The following is a 13,206-nucleotide window of genomic DNA, read 5'->3' on the forward strand; positions in this document are numbered from 1 at the left end:
TCATGCGCATTACTTTTTTATAAGTAATGCGATTTTTTCATTGCGCATTACTTTATTAATAAGTAATGCGATTTTTTCATTGCGCATTACTTTTTAATAAGTAATGCGGTTTTTTTTTTTTTTTTTTTTTTTGATTGCGCATTACTTTTTTTTAAATATATGCAATTTTCATTACGCATTACTTTGAAATAAGTAAGGCGATTTTTTTCATTACGCATTACTTTCCTAATAAGTAAGGCGATCTTTTTCATTACGCATTATTTTTTTAATAAGTAATGTAAATTTTTTTTTATTACGCATTACTTTCTTATAATTAATTGCGATTTTTATTCATTAAGCATTACCTTTTTAATACGTAAGCAATACGATTTTCTCATTGCGCATTACTTTCTTAATAAGTAATGCGATTTTTTTATCACGCATTACTTTTTAAATAAGTAATGCGACTTTTTTCATTGCGCATTACTTTTTAATAAGTAATGCGATTTTTTTCATTTCGCATTACTTTTTTATAACTAATGCGATTTTTTTTTATTACGCATTACCTTTTTAATAAGTATAATGCGACTTTTTTCATTACGCATTACTTCTTAATAATTAATGAGTAAAGAAATAATTATTTATTAAAAAATAATAAGTAATGCATTATTTTTTAATTTGCATTACATACCCTGGTTTAGTATATGTAAGTTGTGTATAGTGATACGTACGAGAGTATTTTCGACGCTGGAGGTATGACTGCCATTAGGGCCGGAGGTATCAACGACGTACGTGCGCGAGACCGGAGGGTAACGACGGCGCTCGAGTGTGCCCGGAGGGTATCGACGATGGACGCGAGCGGACCGGCGGGAACGAGACGGGTTGAATCTCGCGGGGGCGACGGGAGTATTCGAACTGATGCTTAAACGAAATAGGTCAATGTCTCTTTGCATATATATTTCGTATATGTAAGTTATATGCTTATATGTGTGAATATCTAATTACGGATATGAAAATTTTCGCCGCGGAGGTAACGGCCGCGTTTGAGATCGGAGGTGACGACCGCGTTGAGACCGGAGGTAACGACGGCGCGTAAGCGGGACCTGTAGGTAGGCGATCGACGACGGCGAGCCGGATAACGTCGTCGGAGTCGAGTAAAGTAGCGAAGGTAAGCGACAATACAAAACATTATAAAGGGCTCGTTAATGCTAAGCAAAAATAATTGATAAAAAGCCAAGGCAAATTTTCTCAATAGCATTATAATTAATTAGGTAAACATTATATATATAAACCGACTAATAGCACTGGGTGGAGAAACGTTTCGACTATACTTAGTCATCTTCAGTCATAATACATTACCAATATGAACTTAAAACATGAATGAAAGGATGGACACGAAAATATAATTAAACAGTTGAACAAGATGACCATTGAACAACCATAAAACAGCTCATTGCGTATCAAATTATGCATAATAAATAAAAACGTAAACCAATCAATAGTGTAATCAAATTAATATAAAATGAAAAATAATGAATATTTTCGTAAGTCGGTTCATATAAAAAATAATTTATAAGATTAAAAACGACGGGAAACCGTCGTTCAGAATAACAAAACTGGTATGCGTATTGCAGAAAACTGTAAACTATATTTTATGTTAATAGCAGATCTTAAAACACATATTAAAAGGAGCAACAACACAACAGAGTATTCGACAAAGCGCTAGAGACAATTGTACGTACGGTAGTCAGAGGCAGAATGAGCGAGACGACTTATTTTCCGTTAGTCATTTTCGACAAAATGTCGAAAGTAAGCGAGATGAGAATTAAACGTAATAGCGCAATCTTATATATATACATATATATTATATATATATAATATATATATATATAAGTATATGTATGTATGTATGTATGTATGTATGTATGTATGTATGTATGTATGTAGTATGTATGGATGCATGCATGCATGAGCATGCATGCATGCATGTATGTAGTATGTATGTATGTATGTATGTATGTTGTATGTATGTATGTATTCAGGCCGAGGCTGACCGTAGGACTCGGCAGCGGGAGGTAACGACGGCGTCGGCGGGGCCGGAGGCGACGACGCGAGCGCGGCGGGTGAGACCCGGTACGCGGCCGGAGGTGACGACCGCGTACGCGGGCGGAGGGTAACGACGGCTTCGAGCGAGGCCGGAGGTGTCGACGGCGTCGAGCGAGGCCGGAGGTGACGACCGCGAGCGCGGCCGGAGGTATCGTCGGCGCCCGAACGAGGCCGGAGGCACCGAGACGGCGAGCGGGACCGGTACCCGCACGTCCCGAGCGCGCCGGACGGGTAACGACCGTGCTCGCCGCGCCGAGCGGCTAAGTCCCTCGGGCGTCGAGATCTCGCCCGTTTCGCCCGTATACCGCGTGCTATTCACCGTGCGTCGCCGACCGCCTGGCCGGCCGGTTGGGTATTATAAGAGGTGCGGTGCGCTCGACGAGTCGAGCGACAGGGACGATGGTTCGAGCGCGTCTTTCGCGTCGTGCGTTCCGTACGAGTATCCGAGGCTCGAAACGTTAAATGTGAAACACGGAACAATGATTTGTGATCGTATCGCGGGCGACTCTGGTCGCGTCTTCGGCTACAGTCCCGAAGGCCTTCGCGAGTGACACGAGACCGGAGGTAACGACCGTGCTCGCCGCTCCGCGAGGCTAAGTCCCTCGGGCGTCGAGATCTCGGCCGCTTCGCCCGTATACCGCCGTGCTATTCACCGTGCGTCGCCGACCGCCTGGCCGCACGGTGGGTATATTAAGAGGTGCGGTGCGCTCGGCGAGCCGAGCGACACGAACGAGCGCGTCCTTCGCGTCTCGTGCGTTCGTAAGAGTCTCCGAAGCTCGGAACGTCAAATGGTGAAACACGGACCATGATTTGATCGTATCGCGGGCGACTATGCGTCACCTCGTCGATACTCGACTTCGAAGCGGGGTGCTCCGGGGCGGCGGCGACGTCGACGACGACGGCGACGAAGCCGTTACACGCTCGAGCCCTTAGTACAGAGCGCGTGCACTTTTTCCCTTCCGTTTCTTTTTTCAGGTACGCAACGCACATTTTTCAAACACAGCATTGCCACGAGTCGGTGTCGCAAGACCGAATGGCTCTTATGTGGCGCGCACACGTAGTGTTGGCCGCGCGCAGTCCCGCGTTCTTAGACGAACGTGTCCGGACGCATCGTCGCGCTTACCGAACATCAACTCCACGGAGACTAGTGGCGGAAGGTGAGCGGTCTCGCGCCGCTCTCTCTTCCCGCTTACTTGTACACCGTAGCGAAATTATATTCAAACGCAAGGTTCCGAGATGACCGATGTGCATCGCGCACAGTCGATCTAACGTCGGGGCTGAACGGCGCTTTACACACGCCGTTCGTATATGGGAGAATGAGAAAACTTGAAATGACACGAAATGAAATTGACAGAAGAAGTGTAACGACAGAGAGAAAAATGAGAGAGTGTCGCCGACCGGCTCGCAAGACGCCGGCGGCGGAGAGTAACGACACCTCCGAGCAGCAGCGATGGGAAGTTCGCGCCGCCCGCTCGCTCGCTCGCTCGCTCGCCCGTTCGTACGCTCGTTTCGATCTTCGCGGGGCGCGCTCACCGAGCGCGCGTTCTCGGAGTCGACGACGCGGACGACGAGAGCTAGTGCCTGCCGCTCACGCAGCGCGCGCACGCACGTAGTAGCTCTGGTTGATCCTGCCAGTAGTCATATGCTGTCTCAAGATTAAGCCATGCATGTCTCAGTGCATGCCGAATTAAGGTGAAACCGCGAATGGCTCATTAAATCAGTTATGGTTCATTAGATGTACCACATTTACTTGGATAACTGTGGTAATTCTAGAGCTAATACATGCAAAACAGAGTCCGACCAGTGATGGAAGGGAACGCTTTTATTAGATCAAAACCAATCGGTGGCGCGCGGTCTCCGTTGCGTCCACCGTTTACTTGGTGACTCTGAATAACTTTGTGCTGATCGCACGGTCCTAGCACCGGCGACGCATCTTTCAAATGTCTGCCTTATCAACTGTCGATGTAGGTTCTGCGCCTACATGGTTGTAACGGGTAACGGGGAATCAGGGTTCGATTCCGGAGAGGGAGCCTGAGAAACGGCTACCACATCCAAGGAAGGCAGCAGGCGCGCAAATTACCCACTCCCGGCACGGGGAGGTAGTGACGAAAAATAACGATACGGGACTCATCCGAGGCCCCGTAATCGGAATGAGTACACTTTAAATCCTTTAACGAGGATCCATTGGAGGGCAAGTCTTGGTGCAGCAGCCGCGGTAATTCCAGCTCCCATAGCGGATATTAAAGTTGTTGCGGTTAAAAAGCTCGTAGTTGAATCTGTGTCGCACACCGTCGTTCACCGCTGCGGTGTCTAACTGGCGTGATGTGGGACGTCCTACGGTGGGCTTAGCCTCGCGAGGGGGGGCCCAACTAATATCCCGTCGCGGTGCTCTTTACTGAGTGTCGAGTCGGGCCGGGTACGTTTACTTTGAACAAATTAGAGTGCTTAAAGCAGGTATCCTCGCCTGAATACTGCGTGCATGGAATATGGAATAGGACCTCGGTTCTATTTTGTTGGTTTTCGGAACCCCGAGGTATGATTAATAGGGACAGATGGGGGGATTCGTATTGCGACGTTAGAGGTGAAATTCTTGGATCGTCGCAAGACGGACAGAAGCGAAAGCATTTGCCAAAAATGTTTTCATTAATCAAGAACGAAAGTTAGAGGTTCGAAGGCGATCAGATACCGCCCTAGTTCTAACATAAACGATGCCAGCTAGCGATCCGCCGAAGTTCCTCCGATGACTCGGCGGGCAGCTTCCGGGAAACCAAAGCTTTTGGGTTCCGGGGAAGTATGGTTGCAAAGCTGAAACTTAAGGAATTGACGGAAGGGCACCACCAGGAGTGGAGCCTGCGGCTTAATTTGACTCAACACGGGAAACCTCACCAGGCCCAGACACCGGAAGGATTGACAGATTGATAGCTCTTTCTTGATTCGGTGGTGGGGTGGTGCTGGCCGTTCTTAGTTGGTGGAGCGATTTGTCTGGTTAATTCCGATAACGAACGAGACTCTAGCCTGCTAAATAGGCGTACCTTATGGTATCTTGAAGGCCCCCGGCTTCGGCCGGCGGGTTTTTACTACCAACGTACAAAACAAATCTTCTTAGAGGGACAGGCGGCTTCTAGCCGCACGAGATTGAGCAATAACAGGTCTGTGATGCCTTATATGTTCTGGGCCGCACGCGCGCTACACTGAAGGAATCAGCGTGTGTTCCCTGGCCGAAAGGCCGGGTAACCGCGCTGAACCTCCTTCGTGCTAGGGATTGGGGCTTGCAATTGTTCCCCATGAACGAGGAATTCCAGTAAGCGCGAGTCATAAGCTCGCGTTGATTACGTCCCTGCCCTTTGTACACACCGCCCGTCGCTACTAACGATTGAATGATTTAGTGAGGTCTTCGGCATGGTGCGCGGCAATGCGTCGGCATTGCCGATGTTGCCGGGAAGTGACCAAACTTGATCATTTAGAGAGTAAAAGTCGTAACAAGGTTTCCGTAGGTGAACCTGCGGAAGGATCATTAACGTTATTAACGGAGGTCCCCCTTGCTCACCGCTTTGCCCCTTAGGGGTAAGCGCGGCGCGGGCGGCGCGGTCGGCACTGGAGTAAAGAATGGGAGAGGACAAATTGGAGAAATGGAATTGACGGTAGTACGAGGAGAGCGTGTTGGCGCGCGCGCGCGCTTGCGCGGCGCGGGCGCGCCCTCCGGGCCGCTACCATCGCGGCTCGGCTGGGCGCCGAGACTCTCTCGCCTCTGCGCGCCGCAAGTCGCGCGAACGCGCGGACGGTCGATCGAGAGATCGGCGCACACGCCGCCGAATAACATTTGTTGCGATACGACGCGGGGATACCACGACGCGCGCAACACCGAGGTGAGGTGTGCGCGCGTGCCGTTGTCGCGTCGGAGCGCGACGCTTTGGGGCCAATCTCTTTCTCCCCCGGGACGTGTCGTCCCGTTGTCGCGTAGAAGAGAGAGAGGAGGCGACCATTGTGCCTTCGCGTACGCACGAGGCGAGCGAACAGGAGCGAGGCCGCGCCGTCGCGCGCGCGCCTACCGGTGGTAACCTGAGAGCGCGCAGGAGACGTGCCGCCGCCGCGCGCGCTACGCGCGCAGAGCGGTGTGCCGTTTTGGCGCGCTAGAGGGGCGGCGCGTCGCGCTCCGCCCGATGGTTTTCAAAGACTTTCGCCCCGGTCTCGGCGTCGTCTCACCCTCCTGGTCTCGGAAAGAGAGCTCGAGAGTGAGAGAGTTGGGAAGGGAAGACGCTCGAGAAGACGCTCCGTTCGCTCTCGACGGCAAATTCGTCGCGTGTAATCCCCGCCGTTGTGCCGTAGCCCCCGTAAAAGGGGCGGCGGTCCGCGCGTGCTCGGAAGCGCGGCCAGGTGATCGAAGGGCCACCCTCCTCTTCCTCGATCCCGAACCGGTTAGGTTTCGGGTAGAGGGAGAGATGAAGATGCATACGGAAGTATTTGAAAGCTCTGCGTTCGCAGAACGCGGATAAGAGAACGATTACCTGAACGGTGGATCACTTGGCTCGTGGGGTCGATGAAGAACGCAGCTAATTGCGCGTCAACTTGTGAACTGCGGACACATGAACATCGACATTTCGAACGCACATTGCGGTCCACGGATACAATTCCCGGACCACGCCTGGCTGAGGGTCGTTTTAGCACCAACAAACTGCTTGCGCACTTTACTGAGCGTACGAGCGATGCTGGACGTTCGCCGCAGGAGGGCTGCGCGACACGACGCAAGAACGCGCGGTAGGCAAGAGCCGAAGAGGCGACGAGGAACGGATCGAGAGCGAACGCCTCTCCTCCTCTCTCGCTCTCTCTCGGTCTTCCGCCGCGTGGCGTCGCGCTCGCGCGCCGGGCGTCGTCTGAAATGAAATGGGAGAACGTGACGGAAGCACTTCGCGTGCCCGACACGCGAGACACGCAAACACGCACACACAGCACACGCGTGTGGGAAGAGACGCGCGTTTACCCTCGCGCGTGCGCCACCCCGCGGAGGGTGTCCGCCTCGGCCGCCGTCCGGAGACACAAGGGGGGGAATCTATTCCCCAATATCGGTCTCTCGGAGCTGGTGCGCGCTCGACGACGGACTCCTTCGGAACCCGGGGTGTTAAGCGCATCGTTACGCTGGAAGAGTAGTCGCGGGGCGCGTTCTCTTCTCGAGGTGACGCGGAGCAGCGGCAGCAGCGGCGAGACGCTCGCTCGCTCGCTGCTCTTCGACACACGGTGTTGGAGCGGCGGAGCACGGGCCGATCGCGTGTCCGAGTCCACGAAGTACGTGTATATAAATGTGGGGACCGGCACGCTCGGTCGTTGTTTACCCGTCTGCGTCGCATCCGTGTCGGATTAACGTTTGCGGATTCTCCTGATACCACGTCTGTATGACGCGCACGCGAGGAGGATCATGGGACGCGGGAGGAGGCGGCGGCCGTGTCCGTGGCGTCTCTCTCTCCACGCCCACGCGCGCACGCGGTGTGTCGGAGATCGAGAACGGTGGCGTGGCACCCCCCCCTCTCTATCTCTCTCTGCGTTTCCCGTGACGTCTCGTCGTCGTCGTCGTCGACAGACAGAGCGCGATAGACGACCTCAGAGCAGGCGAGATCACCCGCTGAATTTAAGCATAATTACTAAGCGGAGGAAAAGAAAACTAACCAGGATTTCCTTAGTAGCGGCGAGCGAACAGGAAAGAGCCCAGCACCGAATCCCGCGGTTCCGCCGCTGGGAAATGTGGTGTTCGGGAGGGTCGTTTATCCCGAGGTGCCGCGTCGCGTCCAAGTCCATCTTGAATGGGGCCACTTACCCGCAGAGGGTGCCAGGCCCGTAGCGACCGGTGCGCGTCGGGAGGATTCTCCTTAGAGTCGGGTTTGCTTGAGAGTGCAGCTCTAAGTGGGTGGTAAACTCCATCTAAGGGTAAATACGACCACGAGACCGATAGCGAACAAGTACCGTGAGGGAAAGTTGAAAAGAACTTTGAGGAGAGTTCAAGAGTACGTGAAACCGTTCAGGGTAAACCTAAGAAACCCAAAAGATCGAACGGGAGATTCATCGTCAGCGACGCTGGCCTCACGTCGGTGGCGTGCGGCGCGGGGCCTCGCGGCTCGCGCGCCCGCACGCTGCCGCGCGTCGACGTCCGGCGTTGTCGTCGTGCACTTCTCCCTAGTAGAACGTCGCGACACCGCTGGTGTCGGTCTACGGCTGGTGCGGTGACTGACGCGTCGCCGGTAAAACGGAACGCGTCAAACCCCCGGTCGCCCGGCGGTGCCCGGCGGTACAAACAGGTATCAGGCCGCAGCTCTCACACCAGACGTGGCAACGGCCGCTCCCTCTCGCTCTCCCTCGGGGTGGGCGGGGGCACAGGGTGTGTTCGCCCGCGTCGGGAGTGTGCGTCGAGGCCGTCGCAAGCGCGCGCCACGGTACACGGATTGTTAACGGACCTAGCGCCGTCACCGGTCCTGGCCCGCTGTTGGCTCGTACGGTTAACCTCGACAGGCCCGCAAACGCGTCCCCCGCGCCGCCGCAGACTCTCTGGGTCTGCGCGCGCGCGCCGGGAGCGCGATACCGGTCGGCGACGCTACTGTTGGGTACTCTTAGGACCGTCTTGAAACACGGACCAAGGAGTCTAACATGTACGCGAGTCATTGGGACTGCTACCGGTATACCTAAAGGCGTAATGAAAGTGAAGGTCGGCCCTGGTCGTCGACCGCGGGAGGAGGGGCGCGTCCCGACGCGGCTCCGCACTCCCGGGGCGTCTCGTTCTCATCGCGAGAAGAGGCGCACCCAGAGCGTACACGTTGGGACCCGAAAGATGGTGAACTATGCCTGGTCAGGACGAAAGTCAGGGGAAACCCTGATGGAGGTCCGTAGCGATTCTGACGTGCAAATCGATCGTCGGAACTGGGGATAGGGGCGAAAGACTAATCGAACCATCTAGTAGCTGGTTCCCTCCGAAGTTTCCCTCAGGATAGCTGGCACTCGGCCGTTCCCCTAACGGAACGCGCGCGAGTCTATCTGTGTAAAGCGAATGATTAGAGGCCTTGGGGCCGAAACGACCTCAAACATTCTCAAACTTTAAATGGGTGAGATCTCTGGCTTTCTTGAACTGTGAAGCCACGAGCATCTCGGATCGAGTGCCAATGGGGCCATTTTGGTAAGCAGAACTGGCGCTGTGGGATGAACCAAAAGCAGAGTTAAGGCGCCCAACTCGACGCTCATGGGACACCATGAAAGGCGTTGGTTGCTTAAGACAGCAGGGACGGTGGCCATGGAAGTCGGAATCCGCTAAGGAGTGTGTAACAACTCACCTGCCGAAAAGCAATAGCCCTGAAAATGGATGGCGCTGAAGCGTCGAGCCTATACCTGCCGTCAGCGGCAAGTGGGGCGGCGCCGTGTCGGGCGCGCGTGCCTCGTGCGCGCGCGTGCGCGCGAAGCGCCGCCACGAGGCCCTGACGAGTAGGAGGGTCGGCGGCGGTGTGCGCAGAAGGGTCTGGGGCGAGACTGCCTGAGGCCGCCGTCGGTGCAGATCTTGGTGGTAGTAGCAAATACTCCAGCGAGGGCCTGGAGGACTGACGTGGAGAAGGGTTTCGTGTGGAACAGCCGTTGCACACGAGTCAGTCGATCCTAAGCCCTAGGGAAACTCTATGTCAATGACGGCGTAAGATACTCTAGTGTCGCACGCACGTTCTTATTATTATTATTATTTTTTTAATACGAGCGTGAGAGAGATATGGCTGACACACCCCGTCGGGCGAAAGGGAATCCGGTTTCTATTCCGGAACCGGAGGGAACCGCATACAATGGCCCTCGTAAGAGTGTTCGTCGGGGTAACCCAAAAGACCTGGAGACGCGTCGGGAGATCGGGAAGAGTTTTCTTTCTGTATAAGCGTTCGAGTTCCCTGGAAACCTCTAGCAGGGAGATAGGGGTTGGAAAGCGAAGAGCACCGCAGTTGCGGCGGTGTCGGCCTTCCCCTCGGACCGTTGAAATCCAGGAGAGGGCCACGTGGAGGTGTCGCGCGGTTCGTACCCATATCCGCCAGCAGGTCTCCAAGTAAAGAGCCTCTAGTCGATGACTAATGTAGGTAAGGGAAGTCGGCCAATTGGATCCGTAATCGGAATAAGGATTGGCTCTGAGGAGGGGGCGTGTCGGGCTTGGTCGGGAAGGGGTCTGGCGACGTGCCGGGCTGGGCGAGGTGAACGCTCGTGTTCTCGGCCGAACGCGGGATCCGAGCTCGGTTCCCGTGCCTTGGCCTCCCGCGGATCTTCCTTGTGCGAGGCTTCCGTGGCGGCGCGAGCCGTGTGGGTCTCCTCTTCGGCCCGCCATTCAACGCTAGCTCAGAACTGGCAGGACTAGGGGAATCCGCTGTCTAATTAAACAAAGCATTGCGATGGGCCTCGCGGGTGTTGACGCAATGTGATTTTTGCCCAGTGCTTGAATGTCCAACGTGAAGAAATTCAAGCAAGAGCGGGGTAAACGGCGGGGTAACTAGACTCTTTAAGGTAGCAAATGCCTCGTCATCTAATTAGTGACGCGCATGATGGATTAACGAGATTCCCACTGTCCCTATCACTACTAGCGAACCACTGCCAAGGAACGGGCTTGGAAAAATTAGCGGGAAAGAAGACCTGTTGAGCTTGACTCTAGTCTGGCACTGTAAGGGACATGGAGAGAGGTGTAGCCAAGTGGGAGATGGCAAATCGCCGTGAAATACCACTACTTTCATCGTTTCCTTACTTATCGGTTGGGCGGAGCGCGTGCCCGAGGCTTCGTCCCCGGCGGTCACGGTGTTCTAGAGCCAAGGCGTGTCAGAGTGGCGTGAGGCCTCGGCCGATCGCCGTAATACTCCCGCGTGATCCGATCGAGGACACTTGCCAGGCGGGGAGTTGACTGGCGGGGGTACTATCTTCAAAGATAAACGCAGGTGTTCCTAAGGCAGCTCAGCGAGGACAGAAACCTCGCGTGAGCAAAAGGGCAAAAGCTGGCTTGATCTCGATGTTCAGTACGCATAGAGACTGCGAAAGCACGGCCTATCGATCCCTTTGGCTTGAAAGAGTTTTCAGCAAGAGGTGTCAGAAAAGTTACCACAGGGATAAATGGCTTGTGGCGGCCAAGCGTTCATAGCGACGTCGCTTTTTGATCCTCGATGTCGGCTCTTCCATCATTGCGAAGCAGAATTCGCCAAGCGTTCGATTTTCACCCGCAACAGGGAACGTGAGCTGGGGTTTTAGACCGTCGTGAGGACAGGTTAGTTTTACCCTATGATGACTCGTCATTGCGATAGTAATCCTGCTCAGTACGGAGGAACCGCAGGTTCGGAACATTTGGTTCACGCACTCGGTCGAGCGGGACGGTGGCGAGCTACCATCCGTGGGATTAGCCTGAACGCCTCTAAGGCCGTATCCTCTCTAGTCAAAGGGGCAATGATATCTCTAGGAGTCTCGTGAGTCGAAAGGCTCAAAACAAGTGACACACTACTAGGCGGCCGGCCCCTTTGCGACTCGGTCGTCGCACGATGCCCGGTTTGCCGTACCCCGGCGCCATCGTCCCGTCGTCCGGGATCTCACCGTCTACTAGACGGCGCGGCGTCTAACGGGTTCGAACCTCGAATGAGTTTCCGGCGAGTTTCGATGTCGATACGGAATCGTCTGTAGACGACTTAGGTACCTGGGCGGGTGTTGACCGGAGAGCAGTTTACCACCACGCTCGATACTGTGAGACTCACCCTCGGCTTGGGGATTCGTCTTGTCGGTTGGACGAGACCCCGCGTAAGTACTACGCGAAAAGCAACACGCGAGGGGGACTTTGGCCCCGGAACGTACGTCGTACGTAGCGTGTCGTATGGTATACGGCGAACAGCACAAACGCGACGGGGACTTTGGCCCCGCGTACGTTGCGTATGGTATCGGCGAAGCACAAGCGGACGGGGACTTTGGCCCCGCGTACGTGCGCATGGTATACGTGCGAAACGCAACACGCGACGGGGGACTTTGGCCCCGCGTACGTGCGCATGTTTATAAACGGCGGAAAGCAACACGCGACGGGGACTTTGGCCCGCGACGTTACGGCGTATGGTATACGGGCGAAAGAACACGTCACGGGGCTTTGCGCCCGCGTACGTGGCGTATGGTGTACGGCGAAAGCAACACACGCGACGGGGGACTTTGCCGTCGGAGATAACGATTGGAACCCCCCGACTGTTCCTCAGCGTGCTGCGTGTAATGTCCGAAACCGAACTGATTTTAAACGAGATATCGGCATTGTGGGTGTGGAAACGTAACGACGTAAGGGAAAAGTCATTACTCATGTAAATATAAATGTGGCGCATAAGGTAGTGTCGAACAAGGCGCCCGCGCGCGCTGTGCAAATCGTATATGCGTATATATATGATATATTTTAGTACCAGGGTTCTCTATATGCATACTTTTTGTAATAATCTTAGGGTTTCATTAAAAAATATATTTGTTAATAACTAATGCGAAGATCCGTAATTACGCATTCTTTTTACTTTATAAGTCTTAGTGCGATTTTCATTCTGCGCATTCTTTCTTAATAAGTTCTTATGGCGATTTTGTTCATTGCGGCATTTACTTTTTTAATAAGTAATGGCGTTTTTTTTTTTTTATGCGCATTACTTTTGTTTTAAATAGTATGCAATTTGTTTCATTACGCATAGACTTTTGAAATAGTAAGGGCTTTTTTGCATTAGCATAAGCTTTCACTAATAAGTAAGGCGATCTTTTTCATTAAGCATTATTTTTTTTAATAATTAATGTTTATTTTTTTTTTTATTACGCACTTACTTTCTTAATATTAACTTGCGATTTTTATTCAATAAGCATACTTTTGAAATAAGTAATGCGATTTTTTCATACGCATTACCTTTTAATCAATAATGCGATTTTTTTCATTCACATTACTTTTTTAATACGAAGTAATCAGATTTTTCTAATTTTTGCGCATTACTTTCTTAATGAAGTAATGCGATTTTTCTTTTATCAACGCATTACTTTTAAATAATAATGCGACTTTTTCATTGCGCATTACTTTTTTAATAAGTAATGCGATTTTTTTTTCATTGGCGCATTAACTTATTAATACGTAATGGATTTTTTTCATGCGGC

The 13,206-nt window shown here is 52.8% G+C and overlaps 1 non-coding gene and 1 pseudogene across 1 annotated transcript; both read left to right on the forward strand.

The window, feature by feature from the left end:
• Positions 1-6,587: 6,587 nt before the first annotated feature.
• On the forward strand, positions 6,588-6,741 carry LOC118648385 (annotated as a pseudogene).
• Positions 6,742-7,672: 931 nt separating this feature from the next.
• On the forward strand, positions 7,673-11,826 carry LOC118648400. Its single transcript, XR_004965281.1, has one exon. It is a non-coding gene; the product is annotated as a large subunit ribosomal RNA (ribosomal RNA).
• The last annotated feature ends 1,380 nt before the right edge of the window (positions 11,827-13,206 follow it).

Source organism: Monomorium pharaonis, unplaced genomic scaffold, assembly GCF_013373865.1.
Source record: "Monomorium pharaonis isolate MP-MQ-018 unplaced genomic scaffold, ASM1337386v2 scaffold_413, whole genome shotgun sequence".
NCBI lineage: Eukaryota > Metazoa > Arthropoda > Insecta > Hymenoptera > Formicidae > Monomorium > Monomorium pharaonis.